The 26,137-nt window shown below is 43.9% G+C and overlaps 1 protein-coding gene across 3 annotated transcripts in view; it reads left to right on the forward strand.

Moving 5' to 3' along the window:
• LOC144770734 (sialic acid-binding Ig-like lectin 13) overlaps window positions 1-26,137 on the forward strand; it is a 767,717-nt gene that overhangs the window by 97,462 nt on the left and 644,118 nt on the right. The gene's annotated exons all lie outside the window — the stretch shown is intronic.

Consider the following 26,137-nt stretch of genomic DNA (forward strand, 5'->3'; position numbering starts at 1 on the left):
TTGAAGTAGATTAGAATGATGTCATTCTTCAGGCTCCTTAGATACATTTCTATCCTTGTCACAGGCACAATACTATATGGTTGTAATCTTCAGTTTTTCTTAGGCCTAAGCAAAATTACAATTACACCAACATAATTCATGTAATTTTGGGAATATCTAGTTATACTTGTAAATTCCTGAGTGTACGCAATTATGTTACTTTGCATAAACTATTTTCAGTAAAAGTTACCTGCGAATAGTGCAATACACAATTATTTGCTGTAAAAAATATACCAGAAATGCAAGGGTGCTTAAGATAGTATACTGTGTGTTTTACCTTTGTTGCCCGCCCCGTTCCGCCGCGTCCATTGTGGGCGTTTGTTGCGAAGGGTGAGGCTGAGGAGACTATCACTTCCAGGTCCAGAGGAAGGAGGGTAGCGGTCTAGTTGCGCCGTCCTGCCTCTACTTAATGCAGAGAGAACAACGGCCGCGCAGTGGACGCGCGCAGCGGGCGCACCAAAGGCACGCCAAAGGCAAGCCCATCTGCGCCCGTCCGCGGCCAGACGGGGCTAGGGGCCAAAACCCATGCCCATATTCCCCTCAGGTCTCCCCTAAGAATATTATATTCTAAAGAACAGATGGAGCGGTTGACCCCACCGGTGGTAGAGGCCTGTAAGCATAACATGTGGGTGGAACAGTTGCCTTTAAAATGCAAGGTCTGCCTATATAATCCGAGGGAAATGCTGAGGCAGGAAAATAAGGAGGTGACACTGTCTATGGTACAGATAAACTGCCGCTCCCTCAAGAAACATAAAATGGAAATCTGTGATCTCCTGATTGATCAACAGCCAGATGTACTGTTCTTAACGGAAACCTGGCTGGATGAGGAGTCAGCCACAGAGATCCTAGAAGCACTCCCCCAGAACTATGGGATGTTAAGAGTCGACCGAGGCACACAACGGGGAGCGGGCATTGCTATGGTGCATAAACTTGAGGTGATGTGCACCTTAGAGTCAGTGAGCATTAGCAATAGTGAAGCAGGTTTTTTCTCAATCAAACCTGCCCCCAGGCTGACCATAAACGGCTTTCTGATTTACCGCCCACCAGGAGGATCACTACAATTTATAGAGAGCCTGACGGAAGTGGTCGTGCAACCTGCCCTCCGTTATAATAGGCTACTAATTTTAGGGGACCTCAATCTGCACTTTGAGAAGGTGGAGAATAAGGAAGCTCAAAGAGTGATTACTTTGCTGGAATTACTTAAGCTTAAGCTCCAATCTGGGGTCCCTACTCACCAAGCGGGTCATCTTTTGGATCCAATCTTTGCCAATTGGGATGAAGTTGTGGTTCAGCCGCCTATTAGGGTTCCATGGTCTGATGACTATCTACTTCAGTTCTCGACACCCGGCATGCCAAAAAGCCCTACGCAATGTAGACCAATGGCGCATAAACGGAGGCAATGGGGGAAACTCAAGCAGGCTGATTTAGAGCTTGCCTTGAAGGAGGGATGCCCCCTGATGAGAGATAACCTGGATATGGTATGGAAGGATTACAAAGACTGGCTGACTGGCGCCCTAGATGGAGTCGCACCGTGGACAAACAACGCCCCGGCAAGGTGTACCAAGATAGCGCGCTTGTTTAATGCAGACTTATAAGCAGCGAAGTCCGCATGTAAAGGCTTAGAGCGTGTATGGCGTAAAAACTATGGTGAACTGGCTAAGCAGGAATATAAGGACAGTATAAAGGGGTATCATCGCGTGATAAGGAGAACCAAGAGAGAATTCCTAAAGAAAGATTGAGCGAGCAGAGAATTCAACTAAGGAGATCTTCTCCCTATATAAAGAGCTCACATCTTTGAACAGGACTGTGGCCCCAGATACCTATTCTAAAGAGATTTGTGAGGCGATCGCGGACCACTTTGTACAAAGGTTGAAACCATATATAGGTCCTTTCCAAGGGGAGTGGAGGAGCTATCTTCAGGACAGGCTGGAGAAGCGAAGCCAAGGACTGATAGCTGCCCCAATAAGTTCATAGTCCCGGACCTACAGGAACTGATGAAAATAGCTTATAGCATCCAGTCAGGATCTCCAAAGGATCCAGCCCGACCTAAGGTCTTTAGAAGTTCGCTTGAACTTCTGATAGGTCATATTGGTCGATTGGCAGAACTATCTTTCCAAGCGAGATATTTGCCACTGAACTGGAAAATAGCCCAAGTCATTCCGATCAAGAAGAAAGCTAATCTTGATCTCTCCCATCTGGACAACCTCCGCCCCATTTCACTCCTGCCATATTGTGCTAAAGTGGCGGAGAAAATTGTGAATGCTCAGATGATCAGACATATGGAGGAAGGTCAGTTGCTCCATCCCTCCCAGTCTGGCTTCAGAGCCAAACACTCCACGAAATTGGCTCTGCTTCTCTCCACGGAGCTGATGCGTGTGAGAGCAGATGAAGGACGGACGGCTGCTTTGCTGCTACTTGATTTAAGTGCGGCATTTGATACCGTTTCACACTCGGTTCTCTTGGCCTGCCTAAGGGAGGCAGGGGTGGTAGGGCCAGCACACGAGTGGCTGCGCTCATTTCTTGCGGACAGAAGGTTTCAAGTCCACTGCCCTCCCTTTAACCCCTCCCATGCTGATGACGGAACCGCTCCGTCATCAGCCGCGGTTGAGCTGTGTTGATGACGGAGCAGTTCCGTCATGGCCCGCCCAGCTCGATAGAACGCTCATGCGCGGCGCGAATTCCGCGCCTGCGCTGAGTGTTCTATTGAGCGGGGCGGGCCGTGACGGAACCGCTCCGTCACGAGCACAGCTCAACCGACGCTGGTGATGGAGCGGTTCCGTCACCAGCATGCGGCCGCCGCGCTGCCGCCCCGCCCCCTTAGCACTGCGGCGGAATAGCCGCCGCAGTGAAGGGGTTAAATCAGAGGTACGCTCACTAAAGCAAGGGGTTCTGCAGGGCTCTATTTTGAGCCCTACCCTATTTAATCTATATATGGAACCCCTGGCGAAGGTAGGAGAAGCCTACGGGGTGGATATTGTGTCCTATGCGGATGATACGCAATTGGTGGTGACACTATCCCAGCCCCCGAATGAGACTGCAGCCAATTTCTCTGCCTGTCTAGTGGAACTAGCAGGTTGGATGAGTAACAACTACCTGCTTCTCAACGCAAGTAAAACTGAGCTTCTGGGGGTCGGGAAAGCACCATCCATCTGGTCATCTGCATGGTGGCCTCCCGAATTGGGGTCCACCCCTACCCCCTCGAAGCAGGTGAAAAACCTGGGGGTTCTACTGGATAGCAATCTATCCTTTGAAGACCACACCAAATGGGTAGCCAGCAAATGCTATGGCATTTTCAAAAGCCTGCGGAAAACTTTGGACTTCCCGCTTCCCGCTAGAAGGAAAACGCTCATTCATGCACTTGTCACCCCCCATGTAGACTATGGGAACTCACTATACATTGGTTTGAGCAAAAAAGGATTGCAGCGACTTCAATGTGTGCAGAATACGGCCGCCAGGCTGGCACTGAATCTTTCCCGTAAATCTTCTGGGAAGCGTGCTTTAGCCTCTTTACACTGGCTGCCTGTTCAGGAACGAATTCCGTTTAAAACAATGTGCATGGCTCAGTGTATTGCTCAGGGAAAGGGGCCTATTTATCTGCAAAAGTTACTGACCGTCAAGCGGCTTTTGAGATCGTTAGGGAGTATGCTGTTCCAGGTGCCACGTATCTATAGAGTGCGGATGGGCGTCCGCTCTTTCAGATACCTGGCCAGTAAACAGTGTAACGCGCTCCTGATTGAGCTGCGTATGGAACCATCTGAGAGGAGGTTCCGTCAGAAATTGAAAACCTACCTTTTTCCAAAAAACTGAGGACCTTTTTTTTCCACTCCTGAACCCCCCCTAGCTCTGACTGGATAGATATTATTGCCTTCGGCTTTCTGTTTCCACAGCGCGGGGACACACTGTTTTTAGTGTAGCCAGGCGCTTTATACATTTTTATCATTATTAATATTATAAGTGCCTGTAGGTTGTTTAAATGCATCGTAACTGAGCAAACAATGGCAGACATTCCAGCTGAGGTAGCTGAGATGAGCAAGGCCTTATCGGAAATGATGAACAGAGTGAGAACACTCAAAATGAGAGCAGAAGACAGCGAAGGGAGAGCCCGAAGGAACAATTTATGCATTAATGGGTTTCCAAAACATGCAGAGGGCAGCGATATAGTGCAGTATTTAGAGAACTGGCTGTGGTCAGAGGTGGACCCGGAAGGGCACTGGAAAGAGCTCATCGGGGGCCTGGTGTGACCCCCCAAAACAGGCCCCCCCAGCCCTGTTGTGGCTATGCTACTCTATTATAGAGATCAGGACCACATTCTGTCACAGGCCCGGCAACAGGATTAGCCAGGTTGCTTTGATAAAGTGATAAGTAGCTCACCCAGAGAGAAGCTATCTGGTAGAGAGAGTTCTGCTACACAGGAATGCCAGAGCAGGAGAGAGTGGTCGTAAACCATGAAGCTTCAAAGCGGGATAGGACAGGTCCATCTATCCCCCAGCTTCTCTGACCCAGCCAGATGACAGGCTTAAGGCAGGAATTTGCAGATGGTAGGGGGAGGAGAGCTATGTGAATGAGCCATACTGGAGGTTGGTTAAACTAGTTCTTGCTCCTCTGCTGAGGCTTCAGCCATACTGAATGTTTGAGGAATAGTGCTTTCTGGGAGAGGATGAAGCCACACTTTGGAGAAAGTGGTCATGCCCTGGGGTGTTTCCCTGCACCTCATTGGACAGGAGTGCTTTATCCCAGAGAACACTGAATAAATATGTGGGAGGTACAGAGCCTCTCACATCTGCTGCTTGAAATTAAGAGAAGAAGGCTTGCCAAGCTGGAAACTTCATTTGAACTATCAGACCCTGTATTCTGATTGACTGCACCTGCTGCAATATCTAGAACTATAGCCCTTTTGATGTACCTTGATTCTAGAGGCATAAAGAGTGTACTCCCTACAAGCTACAGGTTAACAGAGCTCACCTAGATGATCACCACCAAGAATACCCTTCCTGGAGTGCATCCAATGGATTTGTAAGGGTCCAGGTGCATTGTGGGAATTGTGACCCTAACCTTTCAATGACCATCTCAGAGCTTCCAGGCCCTTGAATTGTGTTTTGGACCCTCAAGAAGAACTTCAGGTAGAAGTTTGAAGAAGGTTGGTGCAACTTTGGAAAATGCTCCTCAACCCTAAGAGCCAAACTGGCCACCTTTAACTGCGAGTTTGCCTGGGAGCTCCCTAGAAAGCAAGCTGGCAAACGCTCAGTGAATTTGGGCTGGTGAAGAGCATTGAGGGACCGTGGCAGAAAAAGCTCCAGAAAGGTTTCTAAGCCTGAGCGTAAAATTCTGACAGAGGCCTACCGCGTGGGGTATTCGAGTAGGGCTCCACAGCGGTTGGCCTCAAACTTTGCCCGACCAGATGTCACAGAGTTGTACTATGGGTATCTAAGTGCTAAATAGTGCTAGACCTTTAAAAATGATATCTCTGGTTCCCTACATTGGATTTATGTTGTTTTGGTGTCATTTTAAAGACAAACATATGTCCTATGTATTTGTACAAAATTGATCCCGCACTCTTCAAATGTAAATACAAAATCAATGCAATTTCAGCAGTGTATGGTAATCGAATTCAATTCTTCTTATCGGTGTTCTCCCAAGAATTCATGAGTCAATTTTTCTTCGTCAAAAAAGAATCTTTTATTCACAGATGATGATTTAAAAAACAATAGCCAACGCGTTTCGTCCGTAACCGGACTTCTTCAGGGCTTAGGCAAAGTTCTTTATAAAACGTCCTGTCAGTCTTTAACACAAGGAATTCAGGTAATTTTTTGGAACGAAGAGAACGTTATGGTTCATAATGCAAAGAGTGCAGACTTTAGTAATTGATAAGGAGTAAGGGCCTCAGAAAGTGTCGGCATGTGAAAGAAACGTCTGGTCTTCATCTGTGAATAAAAGATTATTTTTTGACGAAGAAAAATTGACTCATGAATTCTTAAGAGAACACCGATAAGAAGAATTGAATTCGATTATCATACACTGCTGAAATTGCATTGATTTTGTATTTACATTTGAAGAGTGCGGGATCAATTTTGTACAAATTTGTTTGGTAGGCCAAGCTGTTTGGCTCTCCTATATTGGGATTCAGGGGATTGTATCCCAGATCACCAGCACCTGTACCTTTATCAACTTATATGGACGTTCTTAACAGTGCGGGCATAGTAGCCTCAATTCCCTTCTTTGTAGTTTGAATAATATGTCCTATGTATATAAATTGTGTGGAAGTTGTATTGATTGTTTGTCTTAATTTTTTACTGAGTTGGTGTTTTTAAATTCTTTACATACCTTCTCCTAAGTTACACCTGCCTGCTTGCAACCAAGCTACCCAGGGTTGAGCATGGGAATAATGTATTGAAACATGTACTGAGCTCTAGCCTGTTAGTAGCCTTATTGCCAGTGGTAGTTGCATATTGGCCAATACTAATAACCATTTTCCAAAAGTAATGTTGTGCAGTGGACAAGCCACAGGGCAAATGTAGGCAGTCCTACATCCTCAATGTTGCTAAAATCTCCATTTCACACTGCTAGTTGCACTATTGGTTTTTCGAAGGACACATATGTTTTAGTCTAAAGTTCATGATTGTTTGAATCCGACCTAATAAATATAGGTGTGACTACTTCCTGTGACGGGGTGTAGAATGTCTCTTGTATATGTGTAAACTATTTTCATCTTGGAAATAAACAGTGGAACTCCACGCCCTCAACCCTGGACGCACACCACAATGCTGCCAAGCCACCCCAGGACGTACCCACGGCCCATTCGCCTGCCTCCCCTGCAAGTTCAACTGCTTCAGGACCCTCACCAAACCCACTCCCTCCACACACAACTCCGACTCCAACCGCCTGAAGTGCATCCTGCTTAACACCCGCTCGGTCCACAAACACGCCACTGAACTCTGGGACCTACTCGACACTGCATCACCGGACATCGCCTTCCTCACAGAAACATGGATGAACACATCATCAGCACCCGACATCGCCATAGCCATACCGGACGCTTACAAGATTATCCGAAAAGACCGCATCAATCAAACAGGAGGAGGCATCACCATCATCCACAGGAACACCATCAAAATCACCACCAGCTCCGACGATAATCTTGCAACCGCCGAACATCTCCACTTCCGGATCCACACCGACCCCAGGACCACACTTAGAGGCACCCTCATCTACAGGCCTCCAGGCACCCGCACTCAATTCTGCGATGACATCACGGACTTCGTCAGCCCACATGCCCTCGCCTCCGAGAACTACATTCTTTTAGGAGACCTCAACTACCACCTTGAAAACAAACACAACAGCAACACCACCACCCTTCTAGACAACCTGACCAACCTCGGACTCAAACAACTTGTTGACACCCCCACCCATGCTGCCGGACACACACTCGACCCTATCTTCACTTCCAACAAGCATATCACCTTCGATCGCACCACAGCTCTCCATTGGACGGACCACAGCTGTGTTCACTTCAGCTACAAAACCACCCTGAACCACAACCGCCCACAACCTATCCCTCGAAGAAACTGGAACAAAATCACCTCCGACCAACTCCTCACATCACTCAACCAAAACCCTCCCACCCTCTCACTGGACCCAAACCAAGCGGCCACCAATCTCAAGCAATGGATCACCCTCAGTGCGGACGAATTAGCACCCCTGAAAAAGCACCAGATCAAATCAGCCAACAAAAAGGCTCCCTGGTTCAACGATGACCTTAAAAAATCCAAGAAGCTATGCCGCACCCTGGAGAAAACATGGAGAAAAAACCCAACCACCGGCAACATGGCCACCCTCAAGGCAGCCACCTGCAAACACCACCAACTGATTCGATCCGCCAAAAAATCAGCATTCAAGGATTGTCTCGACAACAACTCCCACAACAGCAAGGAACTCTTCCACATCGTCAAAGAATTCACCAACCCCACCGCAGCATCTAACGACATCACTCCCTCCCAAGACCTTTGCGATGCGCTATCCTCCTTCTTCCACAACAAAATAGCCGACATCCACAACAGCTTCGAGAATACCCCCAGCGATCAGCCCTCCCCACCCCCCTCAGATCCTACTCCGCCAACTAGCATCCTTAGCAATTGGAACCCAATCACCACTGAAGATACCACCCGCCTAATGAACTCAATACATTCTGGCTCGCCAACCGACCCCTGCCCCCACTACATCTTCAACAAAGCTGACTCCATCATCGCACCCCATCTCCGTGACGTCATCAACTGCTCGTTCAACTCTGCCACCTTTCCAGATAGCTGGAAACACGCCGAACTCAGCGCCCTCCTGAAGAAACCCACAGCAGACCCCTCGGAACTCAAAAACTACCGACCCATATCCCTCCTCCCATTCCCGGCCAAAGTCATTGAGAAAGCCGTCAATAGCCAACTCGCCGCATTCCTTGAATCCAACAACTCCCTCGATCCATCTCAATCTGGGTTTCGAGCCAAACACAGCACCGAAACCGCCCTCATCGCAGCGACTGACGACATCCGAACACTACTTGACAACGGAGAAACTGTGGCCCTCATTCTACTCGACCTCTCCACCGCTTTCGACACAGTCTGCCACAGCACCCTTATACAACGCCTCAGCAACATCGGCATACAAGGAAAAGCTCTGGACTGGATCATCTCATTCCTCGCTGGGAGAACTCAAAAAGTTCGACCTCCCCCATTCAACTCAGAGGCCACTGAAGTCATCTGTGGCGTACCACAAGGATCTTCACTCAGTCCCACCCTCTTCAACGTTTACATGAGTCCTCTCGCCTCCATCGCGCGTCAACACAACCTCAACATCATCTCTTACGCCGACGACACCCAGTTAATCCTGTCCCTCACCAAAGACCCCAAAAGAGCCAAAACCAATCTTCACGAAGGCATGAAAGAAGTAGCCGAATGGATGAAACATAGCCGCCTAAAACTCAACTCAGACAAAACCGAGGTGCTCATCCTAAGATCTTCCCCCTCTGCCTGGGACGACTCTTGGTGGCCCTCCGCACTGGGCCCAGCACCCACTCCCACCGACCATGCACGTAACCTTGGCTTCATCCTAGACTCCTCTCTCTCGATGTCCAGACAAGTCAACGCAGTCTCATCCTCCTGCTTCAACGTACTTCGCATTCTCAAAAAGATCTTCCGTTGGATCCCCCTCGAGACAAGAAAGACTGTCACCCACGCACTGGTCACGAGTCGACTGGATTATGGAAACACCCTCTACGCCGGAATCACAGCAAAATTACAGAAAAAACTCCAACGCATCCAAAACGCATCAGTGAGACTCATATTAGACGTCCCTCGCCAAGATCACATCTCTGGACACTTAAAAGACCTCCACTGGCTTCCCGTCAACAAAAGAATTACTTTCCGCCTTCTCACCCACGCACACAAAGCCCTCTACAATCTAGGACCCGAATGCCTCAACACTCGGCTGTCATTCTACAAACCCACCCGCCAACTAAGATCGTCCAATCAAGCCCTCGCCGCAGTCCCGCGCATCCGAAGATCCACCATGGGTGGCAGATCATTCTCATTCCTTGCTGCCAAGACCTGGAACTCACTCCCCACTCACCTCCGCCTTACTCAAAACCACATCTCCTTCAGAAAAGAACTTAAAACATGGCTATTCGACAAATAATGATCCCCTCCCCAAGCGCCTTGAGACCCTCTGGGTGAGTAGTGCGCTATACAAATGCTCGAACTTGAACTTGAACTTGAACTGTATCTTACTTGCCTCTGTGAAAATTATCTGCTGTGGCTGGAACATGCAGATCGTTGTATGCAAGTAGAAAGCTGTTGCCGCCACAGAGAAATTCAGGAGACAAGCTGAAACTGAACTTGGTAAAGCTATCTCTCAGATGAATGGCCCTGCTGTTTCAAGGCCCACTTGAACTTTTTTCATCCAGAAATACATCCGGCAGCAAGGGCTTTTTTTACAATAGTACCTGGGAGGCAATGTCAGCTTCTGCTTACCTATAAGGCAATATACAACTAGCTATCTGGGCAGCTATTGAGTTCTAGTTTGGATTAAATAGTGTACAGTCCTAATTTTCATGGCGTGACCAACCACTTATCCAAAGCATTCTCCTAATTTCTCCTTCACTGTTTAAGTTCCTGGTCCTGTAAAAAGGATCTATTTTGGGAGGTATGAGAGAATTTCTTAGTATGCTGTACATGATGATTGTTAGGTTTCTCAGTCTTTCCAAGACTTTGGACCTGCTTTAAAGCTTGGCAGATGGTTACTCCATCACAAACATGGCCAATTGTATCTCTGCATTATTGGAAATAACATAGCTTATAGGGCACTTTTAATAAGGCAGACAGGATATGAGTCACGTTTGCAGAGAAAAAAACCTATCCTACAACTCAAAATCAGGCCTTTTGGGCATATTACCAAGCAATAGCGATAATTATCGCTATTGCTTGGTTAGAGATAAAATTTTACCGCTAAGCAGCGGCGATTTTTATCGCAGATAAACCTTGGAAGGTTTATCGCAAATGCGATAAAAAACGGCCGCAATGCATGAATATCGCTGAAAAGTCAGCGATATTCATGCATTATCGAGCTAATGCTCTTAGCCATGTTATCCACCTCCCATTGGATAACATGGCTAAGAACTGCTCAGGGCAGGTGTTAGCTTTTGGAGATATTCGCGCTTAGCGCGAATATCTCCAAAAGTTGGTAATAGGAGATAGCAATGTTAGCGACTGTTTCCAGTCGCTAACATCTTGGCACGCCCACTTTGCATATCATTAGTGATAAATATCACTGACATGCAAAGTGGGGCCCAAGATGGTCGCTATCTCCTACTACCTGTTGCTAACTGGTGTTAGCGACAGCTAGGTAATAGGGAGATAATTTTATCTCCGCTTTCTTGGCTTTTAAAGCCAAAAAAGCGGAGATAAACCCCTTGATAATATGCCCCTTTGTCTTATTAGAGTCACAATTTTGACTACCCACAATGATGCTTGGATTCTACAGCATGTTTGCGAGCAAGAGGCTGATGCAAATCCACTGAACAAATTACCAGCGAGGACATCCAAAAGTAGTATTAACAAGCTCTCTAATATCACCCCCATTTTTTATTTCACCCACTGGTTCAAATTCTTTCTAACACCATACATTTAAGATTCCTATGTTTTATGTGACTTGTTCATAGACTACTTAACATTCAAACAGTTTGGAGAAGTGGTATGTCCAGAACTCCTTACCAACCATACATGCTTACAGAATGAGATTCTGGAGAACGAAACGAACAACTCTTGTTTATATTCTAAGTACAAGCTTTAGGTTAATTGCTATAGAGTATTCATCACTGTTGATGTATGCGGTCTGTTCACTTAGTTTGACACCCTTGACAACTATGCTCCTGAAATGGGGTGGAATGTGATGGAGATGTAATATCAACCTGGAGCTGCCTTAAATCCTTCTTCTGCAACAAGTGCACTATATAGTTGTGAATCTGCTGGTTAAACAACAGGTTCCCCCCGGGTTCCTTACCCCCTCAGATACTCATTAAGATTTATATATAGGGACTCCATTAGGTATTACAAGATCTAGTAGTTCCTTAGTCAATCTCACAAAAACCCACAGACTGGATCACACAGAGGAAAGCACATGGTCCATGAGATAGCACGTGGGATCATGCAGCAATCTGGGCTAAACTGTTAAAACGTAATTTCACTAAACAGTTAAAACAGCCACACCCTTAATAAATCATTACATTTACCCTGGGGCAAAGTGTCAGAAGAGGAAGCCAAGGGAAAGAATAGCGATGAAAAGGAAGAAGGTGGGATTCATCCAATGTTTTTTGTTTAAGGGATATGACCCTGAACAGTGCATCAGAGGTCATACAATAATGAAAATTAAAAACATGTACATTGAATAGATTGTGTATCTTATCAGAAAAGGTAGATGAGAGCATGCAAGTAGACTTGTAGGAGCATAGATAAACCTATCCAGTCTTTCTAGGGTTGGTCTAGGACTTAGGTGAGTGTATCCTGGCAGTTTTCCTTTCTGTTTCATTGGAAAATTTAGTAGATAGCTGTTCGACTTGGAATCCTTGGTGTGGTATTCCCCCAAATGTTTCACCTTGACAACTCCTGTTTTGGTGAACCCATTTTTGTTGATTTTAGGATTTCGTGCATGTTACTGTTGCTAAGCAGTGTGTGCTCTCTCCCTAAAACATTGCAACATTGCCCTACACTTACTTGACATTACTAGTAAATGGTACTACATTAATCTATGGCCTGTAAATTAAATACTACGTGTGGGCCTGGCTTATAGCCACCAGCTAAAGTAACCTTTTAAACATAATTTAGGTCTGCCAAGTGCAGCCTGTAGTGCACTTTTAAACTGCCATTTTGACCTTAAAAATGAAACCTTTTGCCAGACCTGTGCCTTCCTTTTTGATACTTTTAAGTCACCACTAAGGTAGGTCCTTAAGGCTCGTAGTGAATGGTGCATTGCATTTAAACTGTAGGACATTTGTAAAACTTCTAAAGTCATGTTTCACTTTTGAAAGACAAATCTCCCCTATTGCCTAACAGTAGAATACTTTATTAAAATTCATAAGTGCTACATTTGGATTGCGAGCAGATAAATATATGTTGTTTACACTCAAACAATTGACATTTAAAATGCTGAAATTTATTTTTAAGATACAAGTCTGAAAATGCCACTTTTAGAAAGTGTCTGGTCCTAACCAACTGTGCTTTCTGACAGTGTGCTGGGCCACATGATTGCGAATGGCTCTACTTTTGGGATTTATGCATTGCTTGGAGACAGAAACACAAATGGTGCCTAGGTGTGTCTGGAATCAGCCATTCTAATAGGATGACCGGAGTGGGGCAATACCCAGCTCCACTTAAACTTCAATGGGGTTTGTAACCGGCACACACAAAATAATCTGACACCATCCCTGCTCTGCCTTTCATCATTCCCCACCATACAGTCTGGATCCTTGACAGGGAAAAAGAAAAAACTTTCTAGAGCCAAATGTGGGGGTAGGACAGGGAGTGCCCGAAATACAAAAGGCTGGCATAAAGTATACATACTGGACCTCTAGAGCCACTTTTCAGAACAGTCCTCGGCCTGTGGATGTTACATAAGAAGGACTTTCCTGCTGCCCGAGGACTGCCCTGCTGTTTGAAGGACCAGCTTGCTGTCTGAGAAGAAAGACTGATCCTGTTTGCCTTCACACCAAGCTAACCAGAGCCACTTCAATGGTCGGTTGGATGACCTCCTGTGTGAGCTTAAGGGAGAAACCAAGCTTCCCTGCAACTGCCCAGCTGAGTTGATGCAACTGGAATTGCCACTGGACCTTCCTGAACATTGCTGGCCTCAGCTGGGGTGAGTCCCACATCCCCAAGAGGTGCCTTCCCAGGAAATGGACCCTTGGCTGGAATCAGAGGGTACTCCTCCTAATGAAAATGTGACAATCCTGAAGTTTGAGTCCCTTTGCAACCACCATTGGGCCCATTTCTGCCAAGATTTTTGCCCTCTGCAATTATTGACACCGCCAAACTTCGGTAAGACCTGTCCATCGCATCAACCGTGACTGCCATCGATGATCAGCAACACAACACCTGTACATCATACTAGAGCAAATATAGCTCTATACTGCCGATGAAATGCTATACAAAATAATGTCTGTGACGCCCAACTGTCTCTTTGCGCTACAGTGATCACTGTCCAAGAACCTCAGCTGCTCTGCGCAGCCTCCTCCAATGTGAACAGAACTCTATGTGCCAGATTTGAGAAGGTACGTTTTCAGTGGGACCAACTGGTCCCTGTATCAAACTTGGTCAGCCTGAACTTTTGACTTTCCCTTGGTCTGTTGTGACCATATGACTGGGATGGCACTTTGTGCATTTAGGTTCTATTTTCAAGTAGGCCTTTAAAATTGAATATCTCAGGTTCTCCTAATTCGATATTTGTAGATCTAGTATAACCTAATTTATTGAAAAGTTTTTCTAAATTAGTTTGGGATCTTTGCTGTGTTTATACTCCAATATTGTTTGTGCACTGCGTAAATAATTTATGCATTGCTTCTAGGTTACGTTTGACTGCTTTGTGCCAAGTTACCATAGGGTTAAGCACAAGTTAATTTAGGGACTTTTGTGGTTCACCCTGACAAAGATTGTGGTAATTGCCTAAGTGGTACTTCGACCTCTCTCGGCCAATAAACCAATTTCTTACAATATACAGAACAAAACAAGGGTTGCAAAGATGAATTTATATGAATGGCATATCCACACAGCCTTCCTTTCTCTTCTACAACGAATCATCACTGAAGTTTAAGCTCTGGTTTCATTGTATAGGTTTGGGCCTACCAGATTAAAAAAATATATTGAGTAGTGCCAGATTAATGTGTAATTTAATCACTTCAAAGCCATATTGAGGGACACAATTAACATATGTCAAGGCAAAGGTCCTGTGATGATCTCACAATAATAATGAAAAGCTTTCACGTGTTTTTTTGGAATAGAAGTATGCAGAAACCCAGGTAGTGCAGCAGTTATAAGGTAACGAAGAGGAAATCTATTAACTATATAAACTGTTATGTATAAACAGCAAGACTGCCAACACAACCTTGTTACAGGGTGCCTTCCTACAATATTGTTACAAATGTGAGAGAAGGGAGGGGGGACCAACAATGGGTATGCCTATAAGAACAACTGGAGCCGGAGGTACTCAATCTTTATCTTTTTTAAATCCTGAGTGTGGTTCCATTCTTTTCTTTTTCGCATCTGCTCCACTTTCAACATAATCACCTGAAACTCACCCTGTTTTCCTGGGAAGTTGGCCTTCCCCATTTCAATTGTATTTTGTTTTACCTGTAGATGTATGGCATCTGAGTATAAGTGGAACAAAATGGGCTATTAGTTGCAAATAATGTGAGTCCTTCACAAGCAATATGACTGTATCTTCCCTTTACTGGGTAAATTTCCAAGCCTACTCAGGCAGGGTGTTCTGGGCTAGCTCTCCAGTACCTCAGCATACTTCAATACAACATTGTCGAGTGCTTTATTATGCACAGATGACCCTAACATGTCTAATAATTTAAACATTTGAGCTAGCTGGCAAAATATACTCCTTTATCAAGCACTAGCAGCCCGTCCCGACGCAGTCCGGGGGGGTCCCCGTTTGCGCACCCGCCACCTTCAGGGCCCCTAATTAGCTGCACACAGTTCACCGCTCCTCCCCGTGCTAACGGGCCGCTCCTCCCTTTGCTTCACCCACCTCTTAGCAATAAACCTCATCTCCAGCTGACCAATGCCCTGTGCAAACACGCACACATGTCTCTCTTTATTATTATTTTATTTTGCGTTCTGTCTTTTATTTCCGTTGTGAATGTGGTACCACATTGAAGACTTCCCGCAGGCGTGTGTGAGCGATAACGGGCCGCTTCTCCCCTTGTTTCACCCACCTCAGCCCGAGTCCTTTCCTCCGCTCCTCCCCGCGTTCCTGTCAGCCGCACATTGGAGACTTCCCGCAGGCGTGTGTGAGCGCTAACGGGCTGCTCCTCCCCTTGCTTCACCCACCTCAGCCCGAGTCCTTTCCTCCTCTCCTCCCCGCGCTTCACTCAGCCACACACGTTCCGATCCTCCCCGCGCTTCACCTACCTCAGCCTGAGTTCCTCGCTCCTGTCCGCCGCTCTTCGACCTCCTTGCGCTCCTGTCCGTCCGCCGCAACCCCCCTGCGCTAGATGATGTCAGCACGCACGTTCACGTCGTTAGCGCACACGCCCGGCGCTACTTCCAAGGGACTACTTTTTTATGAATGTATATTTTTTATAGAACGTATATTTTTTGGGAATATATAGCCTATGTCACTCTGCAGACCCTGACAATTTTAATGATGTATCATGTGTTTGGAATCGCGCTGTGGTTCCCGAGTTTACCCACCTCAAAGTTCTTACTTTATAATAGTAGTATAGATGTCAATGAGGCTTATTGAATTTCTCCTGTTTTTGTTTTCCTGTCCTGCCCCTGTTTTAATGTGTAATGTAGCGGGCCTGTAATTTGAAGTTTAGTGAGTGTTATTTAAATGTTCATGTTTTTGGTTGAGTGCCTTCCCCCTTGTTGAACCTGTGATGTGTTTGACATAGTTTAAATGTGTTGTTGTTTTTCCGAAAAAGCAGGGCTATTTGTTTCCCTCTGCCAGCATGTCCGACGTGTGGAAATCGGTATTTTGCAGTTTCTTTTACAATTGGTGTGAGTGCTGCGAGCATATGTTTTTCCTGCCCCCTGCAATCACATTAGATGTGTGTAAAGCGTCGTCAATTCATGCCTCCTTCTGTAATTTAAATGAGGCTTTTTGAATTAGCCTTTATTTTTTCCCTGGCTGCTTCCTGCTTCCTGTGCTGGGCCTTGCAACAGAGTTCGACGACCTCAGTTGTTTGTCCGCCTTCGTGGCCCATACAGCAATAATGCTCGGACTGCGTATTGTAAGCGCTATGTGTCTGAATTAGAGGGAGTGCTCTGAGCACGCTTTTTTGCTTCCCCCTGCAAGAAGGTTAGACGGCTGTAAAGCGCCGTGAATTACTGCCCATCATGCCTCCTTTGTAATGTAAATTTATTTATTTATTTATTTATGCATTTTTATATAGCGCGGACTTTACCCGAAGGCGTCAGAGCGCTTCACATTAGGAACAGAAATGAAACATAATGAGAAACATTACAAAAGAACAGATTGCAAAAACATACGTTACTTACATAAGGTAAAAGTGACAATTGTGAGCAAACAAAATACATGAGGTAGTAAAAACTGTGAGCAACCAAAATACATGAGGTAGTAAAGGTAATAGTGACAATCGTGAGCAAACAAAATACTTGAGTAAAAATTGTGAGCAACCAAAATACATGAGGTAGTAAAGGTAATAGTGACAATCGTGAGCAAACAAATTACTTGAGTAAAAATTTTGAGCAACCAAAATACATGAGGTAGTCAAAAGTGCACAAGAGGAAATGAAAGTGACAAGTGTGCAGTTATAAGAGAAGAAAGAGTATAATTAGAGGTATAGTCCTGCAATAAGTGCTAGACACTCAGGCTCAGGAACAAGCGTTACGTGAGCAAGGTGGCACTTGCAAGTATCAAAGGTAAAGACATGTGAGAGGTAGCAGCCGTGTGTTGCAAGGGCAGAGTGGTGTGTGCATGTTACAAAAGGGCACCGAACACCAGTACATGTAAAATACTGCAAAAAGGCAGACCCTCCAATCACAGGCATACACTGGGAAGGCACTTCCATGGTCATGGAAAGTAGAAATTATCAGTAGTGGGAAGTCTTCCTCACAAATAGCAAGAGGACGTGAGCTACTTTTGGAGGTGTCTCTGGAGGAGGAGAACTTTGAGGTCCCTTTTGAAGGCCTGGGAGGAGGCGGTGGTCCGGAGCTGAGGTGGAAAGGAGTTCCAGATTCTCACTGCGTTGCCTGAAAAGGATTGGGCCATTGTTCTTTCCTTCTTGAAAGTGGGAGGTTCAAGCAGTAGATTTTCCGCATTGCGTGAACGTCTAGAGCCACCAGAGAGTTTCAGTTTATTCGCTAGGTAGCTGGGAGATGAGGAGTGCAAGGCTTTGTGGGTAATGCAGGCAGTCTTGTAGATAGCTCTAGCCTCGAAGGGAAGCCAGCGGAGGGTGGATAACATCGGCGTGATGTGATCGCTTCTTTTGGCCCCATAAATGAAACGAGCTGCTGAATGGAAGACAGACTTAAGTGGGGACAGGTGAGATTTGGGGAGGCCAGTAAGTAGAGAATTGCAGTAGTCTAGTCTAGAGACGACCAGCGATTGCACCAGGGTTATAAGGTCCTGCTCCGGGAAGAAGCGACGGATTCCCCAAACAAGGCGCAGTTGGTAGCGAGCAGATTTTGCAATAGAATTGATGTGGGGAGTTAGATTGAGTTTTTTGTCCAGAATGACACCAAGGGATTTTGCACTGTCGACAATGATGGGTTTATTGTTTAGTAGATTCATCTGATCCATCCATGATTGAACCGGGGGAGGAGGGAGTGAGGAGGAGAAGAGGAGGAATTCAGTTTTGGAGGGATTCAGAATCAATTGATGAGTTGACATCCAGTTTTGAATGGAGTCAAGAGTAGATCTTAGGATGGAGAGATCATGAGTGGAGGCAACCTTGAGGTAGAGTTGAGTGTCGTCTGCATAGAGATGATAGTGGATCCCAGATTTGCTTAGGAGGTTTCCCAGTGGTTCTAAGTAGAGATTGAACAATGTTGGTGCTAGTATCGAGCCTTGGGGAACACCTTGACCCACCGCCACAGGAGAAGAGAGACTGTTCGCTATTTTGATCATTTGAGATCTGTCAGAGAGGAAGGATGCAAACCACTTAAGCACAGTGCCCTCCACGCCCATTCTCTGTTGAAGAATATTGAGGAGGGTGTTGCGATTAACAGTGTCGAAGGCTGCGGAAAGGTCAAGGAGAATTAGCAGACAGGACCCCCCTGAGTCGAGTATCCTCAGCGCATCATCAACCACTTGCAGAAGGGCTGTTTCAGTGCTGCAGTTTTGGATGAAGCCAGACTGACAATTGTCAAGAAGATCATTGTCCTTGATATGACGAGAGAGTTGTTTTGCTACACATCTTTCTGTGATCTGGGAAAGGGAAGGTTAGTGATGGGGCGGAAGTTGTTGAGGTCATTCGCATCAGCAGTGGGCTTTTTAAGCAGAGGGGTGACCTGCCCAGTTTTGAAGGAGACAGGAAGGGAGCCTTGCCAGAGGGAGAGGTTGATCAGGGTAGTCCAATATGAAAGGGAATGGGTATAGAAGTCGAAGGCAATGGCAATGGGGATAGGGTCAAGAGAATGGTTGGAGGGCTTTGTTTCCCGTATGCACTTGAGAAGGGCATCTTCAGATATGGGGTCAAAGCTCTGCCAGATGGCTAAGGATTTGCGCTCCTCTGGAGGTGTAGGATGAGCAACCTGATCCACAAGTGCTTTCACTTTTCCATCGAAGAAAACAGGGAAATCCGCTGCTCTCTTTGAAGATTCCTCCACCTTGGATGTTGGGGGAGAGCAGCTCGGAGTCTTGATGAGATCGAAAAGTTTTTTGGGTCTATTTTTGGCGTAGTCAAGGAGGGTTTTGAAGTGCGTCGCTTTCTCAAGGAAGATGTGTTTGTGGTACTTGCATCTTGCTGTGCGAAGCATGGCTAAATGAGGGTTGTTCAATTGTCCATGATTATTTCCCTGGCCGCCCCCTGTGCAGACCCTTGCAACAACAGTGCGCGAGTACAGAATTGTTGTTTGAAGAGCGTACCTGATGGCTGAATGGCTTTTGGAAATCTCCGTGCAAATGTTTCCGTGGCCTGTGACAATGTGTGTTGCTCAGTTGTTTCCCCGCGTTAGTGGCCCCGACAGCAATAATGCTCCTAGGAATCACGTGGGTGTTTGACCAATGCCTGAAGGTTTTTCCCAATTTTCTTTTCAATGAATGTGTTACTTTCATGTAATGTTGCGTGATTGTTTATTTCAGTAATGCGTGTGGCGCCATTGGTTGTTTGCTGGAAGGCGCGCCCCTTTGTTTATGTTGGCTCGGAACCCTGGGGAGTCAGTGAGTACTAAGCACATTGCACATTCCGAATTAGCCGACCTTTTGTTTTTCCACATATTTGAAAAACGATGTTTATGTCACCACTATGATCCATAATGCTGGTCAAGTCGACGTGCATAAAACGGTGTTTATTGTGTGTGGTTGCAGAATCTGTTGTTGTGTGTGTGCTTGAGTGCTTGAAACCGAGTGAATGGGACATGCCCCTCTGCCAATGTTACCGCCCACATTGAGAACAACGCCCACAAGGAACTACTTTCTCCGGAATGTTGTTTGCCCTTCGTAATGTATATGTCGTAGAAATGTATAGCCTATGTCCATCTCCTGGACCTCCCCTTTCCAACGCTGTATTGGGTGTCGTGATTGGTGGTGTAATTCTGGAGTTTACCCGCCTCAAAGGTTCCCAGTTCTCGCTTTATAATAGTAGTATATATATAGATTAAAGCCTATAACCGCTATATGCCCCCACCTTAAACTAAATACCATTTAGATGGTGTATAAAGGCCTGTCTACATTTAGCACCACTTCCTTTCTCAGGGTGTAACCAAAATTATTAAAAATAGAAATACATCATGACAATACAAAACAACAGCAATATTAAAACATATGAGTATGGCATCGCCATATAGGAAAATGCATGTAAAGACTTATAGTTCACATTGTCACTGTCAATACAGTATTAGAATATTCAATATTCTGAAGGCACAAGTCCTTTGGTTTGCATGCTTACATACCTCAGAGCACGTCAGGCCTTAACAGCAAAGCTCTCTCGTTCCTATAGGCATAAGGTTAAGAATCCCAACTGCTAAAAGCTTCAAAATAAACAAACACCTTCCCACTATTCACGTATACAAACATGTGGGGCTTATGGCAAAGCCTCAAATCTCAAATAAAGCTCTGAGAGTCTTGGAAGGTGAACTCACACCTGCTCTTGCACAGCCCCCACCATTGTCCACTTGACACTCTGGTGCCTCTGCTGTTCCTTGTACAATGCCAGGTCAAATATGTAAATGAGTGTCCCTAGGTACTATGCAATGTGTTTTTGCCTGAGACATGTTATTCTGTAAGCAGCCATGTGCTGCAACCCAAAAGGTCTTTTTGTATTATTCCAGTGTGCTCTCAAGTGCTACAATTTTCCGTTTTTTTGTAAGTTTGAGTTTATTAAAGAGTAACAATGAAAAATGAAAAGCAATAGCTAACAATAAATCTAAAAGCTTAAATCTCAGTGGAGACTAAGGCCATTGGGGGAATAGAGAACCTAAAAAGATGTGTGTATAAGAAAAAGGGAGTGGCACGCTAAAAAGAAATGTCATTTGGGACCAAACAAGTTCCCAAAATTGATGAATTAGGGGACACTCAAACAACATGTGTTTTAAATCAGCAGTAGGACAAGGGCAGGACCAACAAGTAGAGGGTGTATTTGGTGAAAAAGAGGCCAAAAGCAGTGGGGAAAATAATAATCGATGATTAATGAAAAAAGGGTTTGTGTGGTGTTTGCAGCTCTGGAGTTTTTATGGATTTTAGACCATATTTTGTCCCATGTAAGAGTTGGCCATTCTCTTGAAAAATCTTTTTCCCAAGCTAATTCAACTTTTGTTTTGTATCTGTCCTGAGGAGCATGCAATGATTTGTATATACTGGATGCTGCAGGAGAATTGTCTGAGATTTGGAATACGTTTTTATACAAACTAGGAACATCATGATATTTGATTTTTAAAGGTTTCCGAGAGAACCCGAAATTATTCAAAAAGATGTTTTTGGCAAAGAACATTTAACGGTAAAACTTCACATTTGTCTACATTAAGGCGATAACCCGAAACGCTAGAGAACAAGGACACCTGTTGAAGAAAAGGAGGAAGGGAAAATTCAGGATTAGAAAAATATAAAAGAATGTCATCTGCATAAACTAACATTTTAACTTGATGGGGACCAAACTAAAATCCAGTAATATGGTCATCCTGACTAATTTTAGCTAAAAAGGGTTGCAAAGCAATAACAAATAATAAAGAAGATAGGGGGCAACCTTGGCGTACTCCTCTATGCAATGAAAAATAATCAGAAGTCCTACTGTTGACAAAACCTGAGGCTTGGGGACCAGAGTACAATAAAGAAATCAAAGCAATTAATTTACAAAAAAAACTGGCCCATTTTAAGGCATAAAACATCAAATCCCAACCCATTCTGTCCAATGCATTCTCAGCGTCTAAGGAAATCGTGGCAAGAGGGTGATCCAAAGAAGAGGGTTTACTTAAAACATTGAAGAGAACTTGTGAGTAAGTCACCCCTTCACGAAACTTAATTCTCCCGGGCCAAAGAATAGGATCCATATGGAGAGCCAGAATCTTTGCAAAGATTTTATAATCTGAATTGATCAATGAAACAGGTCGATAGTTCTTGCAAAGTGTAAGATCTTTATCCTCTTTAGGAATCAAGAAAATCAGTGTTTCTTGAAAAGTGCCTCGAGAAGAACCACTGTCAAAGAAAGATGGAAATAAAAATAAACGATTTGGCAAAAGTATGCTCGCAAAAGAATTATACAATTAAGGTAAAATCATGTGGGCCAGGAGCTTTCCCTCGATGCAGAACCGATACAGCGTGGGAAATATCCACTAAAGAAATCAGCTTCCAAGGTTTCAAAATCAATGTGACAGGATGGAGGGTAAGGAATGGTTTGGGCTGATCTGGCGGGTTTTCAGGAGAGTACAAATTCTTATAAAAAGGAGACAAAGCCGTTCAAAATATCCCTATCCTTGAAGATAGGGGTGCCAGCAAGACGTTGCAAAGTTTCTATTTTTGTTCTTTCTTTTCTGACTTTTAAATAGTTAGCTAATAATTTCCCATTTTATTTAGACCCCCATAATAATGGGCACTGCTTTTCAATAGAAAATTAGAGGCAGTATCAGTAAAAAGACTGTTAAAGGTAAGTTTAGCGTCAATAGGATTTGTCAGGAAGGATTCATCATTTGAGTGATAGTATGTATATTCTTATTTTTTTAATTTTATTGAGTAATTGAGAGGATTGGGCTTCTATGGACTTCTTCTTTTGTGAAACAAAATTAATTATAAGACCGCTGGCAGCAGCCCTAAAATAGTCCCAAACCATACCAAAGAGGGAGTCAGGGGTATTGTTGATAGCAAAGAACTCAGTGGCAAAGGAGTTAAACCCTTGACAAAAAATTGGATCAAGGAGAAGGGAATTATTAAAACGCCAACGGCCTGGATGAGGGGAAAAGGGATAAAGTTAATGTCTACAAGGACAGGGGCGTGGTCTGAGATTAAAATAGAACCAAAATTCCAGATTGAATGGCATGTTGGGCTAAGGACTTACACGGGAAAAGCCAATCTATACGGGATTGGGGCTGAATAAAAGCTATACTCTCTAAGGTCAGGATGGCAAAGTCTACAAATGTCCACCAAAGCTTTTCGACGAATAGTTGAAGTGAGCGGGGAATGCATTTTAGATGGACAAAACGTAATTCTAGAAAGTCTATCTAGTATGGGGTCGAAGATTTGGTTACAATCACTACCAAATATAATGTAATCATCATTATAAGCAAGTCATTTGTCAGGTACATTAGTCCAAAAAACCTTATCAACCATAGTAGGGGCATATACATTAAAAATAGTTAGAGGAATCTTATCTATATGAAGTTTAACAATAACCCAACGACCTTCAGCATAATTTTCTTGATGAACAATTGAAACGTGCAGTTTTTTATGACATAAAAACAAAACTCCATTTTTTTTTTACCCAAGGCCGGAGAGTTAAACACGTGTCCCACCCAGCATCTTTTCAATTTTGAAGCTTCATCTTCATAAATATGGGACTCGGAGTAAAGCAATATCAGTTTTTAACTTAGCAAGGTGAGATAATACCTGTTGCCTTCTGATAGGGTTACTTAGTCCTTTAATTTTCCAAGTTGTAACCCAAATGGTAACTCAGTGAGCAAGGTGTGAATACATTTCAAGCTTACAAGAAAATAAATGAAAATGATTGAGAGAGATATAGAGAAAGAGAATGAGAAAAAGAGCAGTTGTAAAAAAGGAAACAGAGGAAATGAAAGGGATAAATAAAGAGGATAAAAGAGCAAAAGGGAAAGTGACAGAGAGTCCATGGAAAAAGCAAAAGGGAAAAGAAGAAGATAGAGAACAAAGAGACAGTACAAGTCATACATGAGACGACTGAAGAACATACCTACAGATGCAAACAAAATAGGGAATGACTACACCAAAGATGACAATGGCAGCAGCGAAACTCCACTGACAGTCCCGACGGACTACATCAAAGACTTAAACGTAAACAGGAAGAGCAAATAAGGAACGCGATTGACGGAATAATACACCTTTATATGAAAGAAAGAAAAGTCAATAAAGGAAGAAACAATAACATTGGGAAGTAGAAAGCGAGAGGAATATATAAAGCACAACACAATATATTACAGTATTACAAAAATATAAATGAAACAACATTCAATGTGTAACCAAGACAAGGAAACAAGTACACAACATGGGGCACATATAATAATCATGTAGGTTTTGAAGTGTCCATAATATCAGTTCCATGAAGACAAAGAAATTCTTGTAGCGCCGCGGGATCTTCAAATGTTACAGTCTTCTCCTTACAAGTAACCTTGAAGAGGCAGGTATGTAGAAGATCAAATCTGGAGTTAATAGCACACAGTTGAGGGGGAAGATCAAGAAACTTCTTCCGATGATCTGCTGTGACTTAAGCAACATCTTGGGAAAGAAATAGAGGAGGACCTTTCCAAAAAAAATGTTTTTTAGATTTGACAGCTGATAGGACTTGAAGGAGATCTGTGTATTGCAAAAAAGCATGATGACACCACACTCTTTCACAGAGGTTTTTGGACTGAGTCTATGGGTCCTATAAATATCAAGAGAAGTAGTAGCAGGTAAGTCCAAGGGCTTAGGTAAAAGTGACTGAAAAAAGACAGTTGGGTTGGAACCTTCAACATTTTCAGGGAGACCATAAAGCCTGCGAATATTCCTCCAATTTCGGATTTTAAAAATCTCCATTTGTTTTTTGAGTGGGATACTTCAGACTCGAAAGAAGAAATGCTGGAGCATGAAGCTTGGAGGGATTCTGTAGTTTGTTTCACAATGAGCACTCGTGAGTCCAGTGAATACCATTTGTAATGAATAAACTGTAGGGTTGTATTAGTGTCCTCTATGAAAGGTTTCAGTGCCCGAACTTCTGAATGGATTAAATCCTTGAAGGCAGAGGAAGAGTTCACTGGAGAAGGAAGGTTAGTAGATATTGCTGTTAATTTGCTTACAGGTTGCATTGGAATGGTGCCGAAAGACTGATCAGGCTTATGAAGCGAAGGATCATCCATTTTGTTAAAATTAGAATTAGAGTCTGAGTCTGAACATGTAGTAGCTTTAATGGAAGCAGAGAGCTTAATGTTCCACAGTCTCCCCATAAAAAGTATGTTGGAGTCTAGTGAAAAACAAAACTAAACTCTTGAAGGACTAGATCCAAAGGCTGGTAAATTGAAAAAGCCTCCTTCAAGGGAAAATAATCTAGTTTACAGAAGTCAGGAAACAGCAAGTTCAAAGGAGGTGATGGTATTTAGAAATAGATATTCAGCTCATAAAAAAGAAGAAATCAATGGAAGCACAAAATGGTGGTCGTGCACAGAGAAGACCAACTGTAATTCACTCATACCATGAGGAACATGAAAGCAGCATTGCTTCAGTAGAGAAGGAATCTCAGCATTTGTGTACAAAATAAAAGACAATAGAGTCCTAGGAAAAGAGAATTGATTCAGGAAGATTCATCTTGAAGTACAATGGGCGCAGTGAGGAGAAAAACAAAAACACAAAATGGATGTCGTAAGTCATACGCCGTCATAAGTTGCCAAATATCAGTAAAGCTGCATTTAAGGGTGCCAAGAAGCTCACAGCTATATGTAGGAAGGATATCCAATATGTAGTATCAAAAATAGAAAGTGTTTCTCTTCATCTGGACACACGGTGGACGGAAGGGAAATGGAAAATAAAATGTGGCCATCTTGATTGGCGCGTAAACCACGGCCCCTACAATTTTCCTTTTTATTCTGGGTCGTGCAGAGCAGAAATATCGAGGGAGAAATATTGTGGGACATTAATATCGCCGCAGAAATATGGTTTGGAAGAAATATCGACAACAAAAATATAGATGACAAGAATATCGACTGACAGGTAAGTAATATTGATTACAAAAATATAGTTGTAATAAATATCGATTACAAAATATAGTTGTAATAAATATCATTTACAAAAATATAGTTGACAAACATATTGATTTATTAATAATGTTATGTGTTTTAGTGGTTTTAATAACAATTTCTTGTCATTTTTATTATATGTTTTATAGTTTTTCTAGTCAGTAATTTATTTTACGTTTCATTTTGCGTTATTAGTTCCATAGCGGGTTGTGGGTTTATAGGGGAAAAGGCTGGGAAGTAATTTAATTATATAAAATTAATTGATT

The sequence above is a fragment of the Lissotriton helveticus genome, chromosome 7 (genome assembly GCF_964261635.1).
Source record: "Lissotriton helveticus chromosome 7, aLisHel1.1, whole genome shotgun sequence".
Taxonomy (NCBI): Eukaryota; Metazoa; Chordata; class Amphibia; order Caudata; family Salamandridae; genus Lissotriton; species Lissotriton helveticus.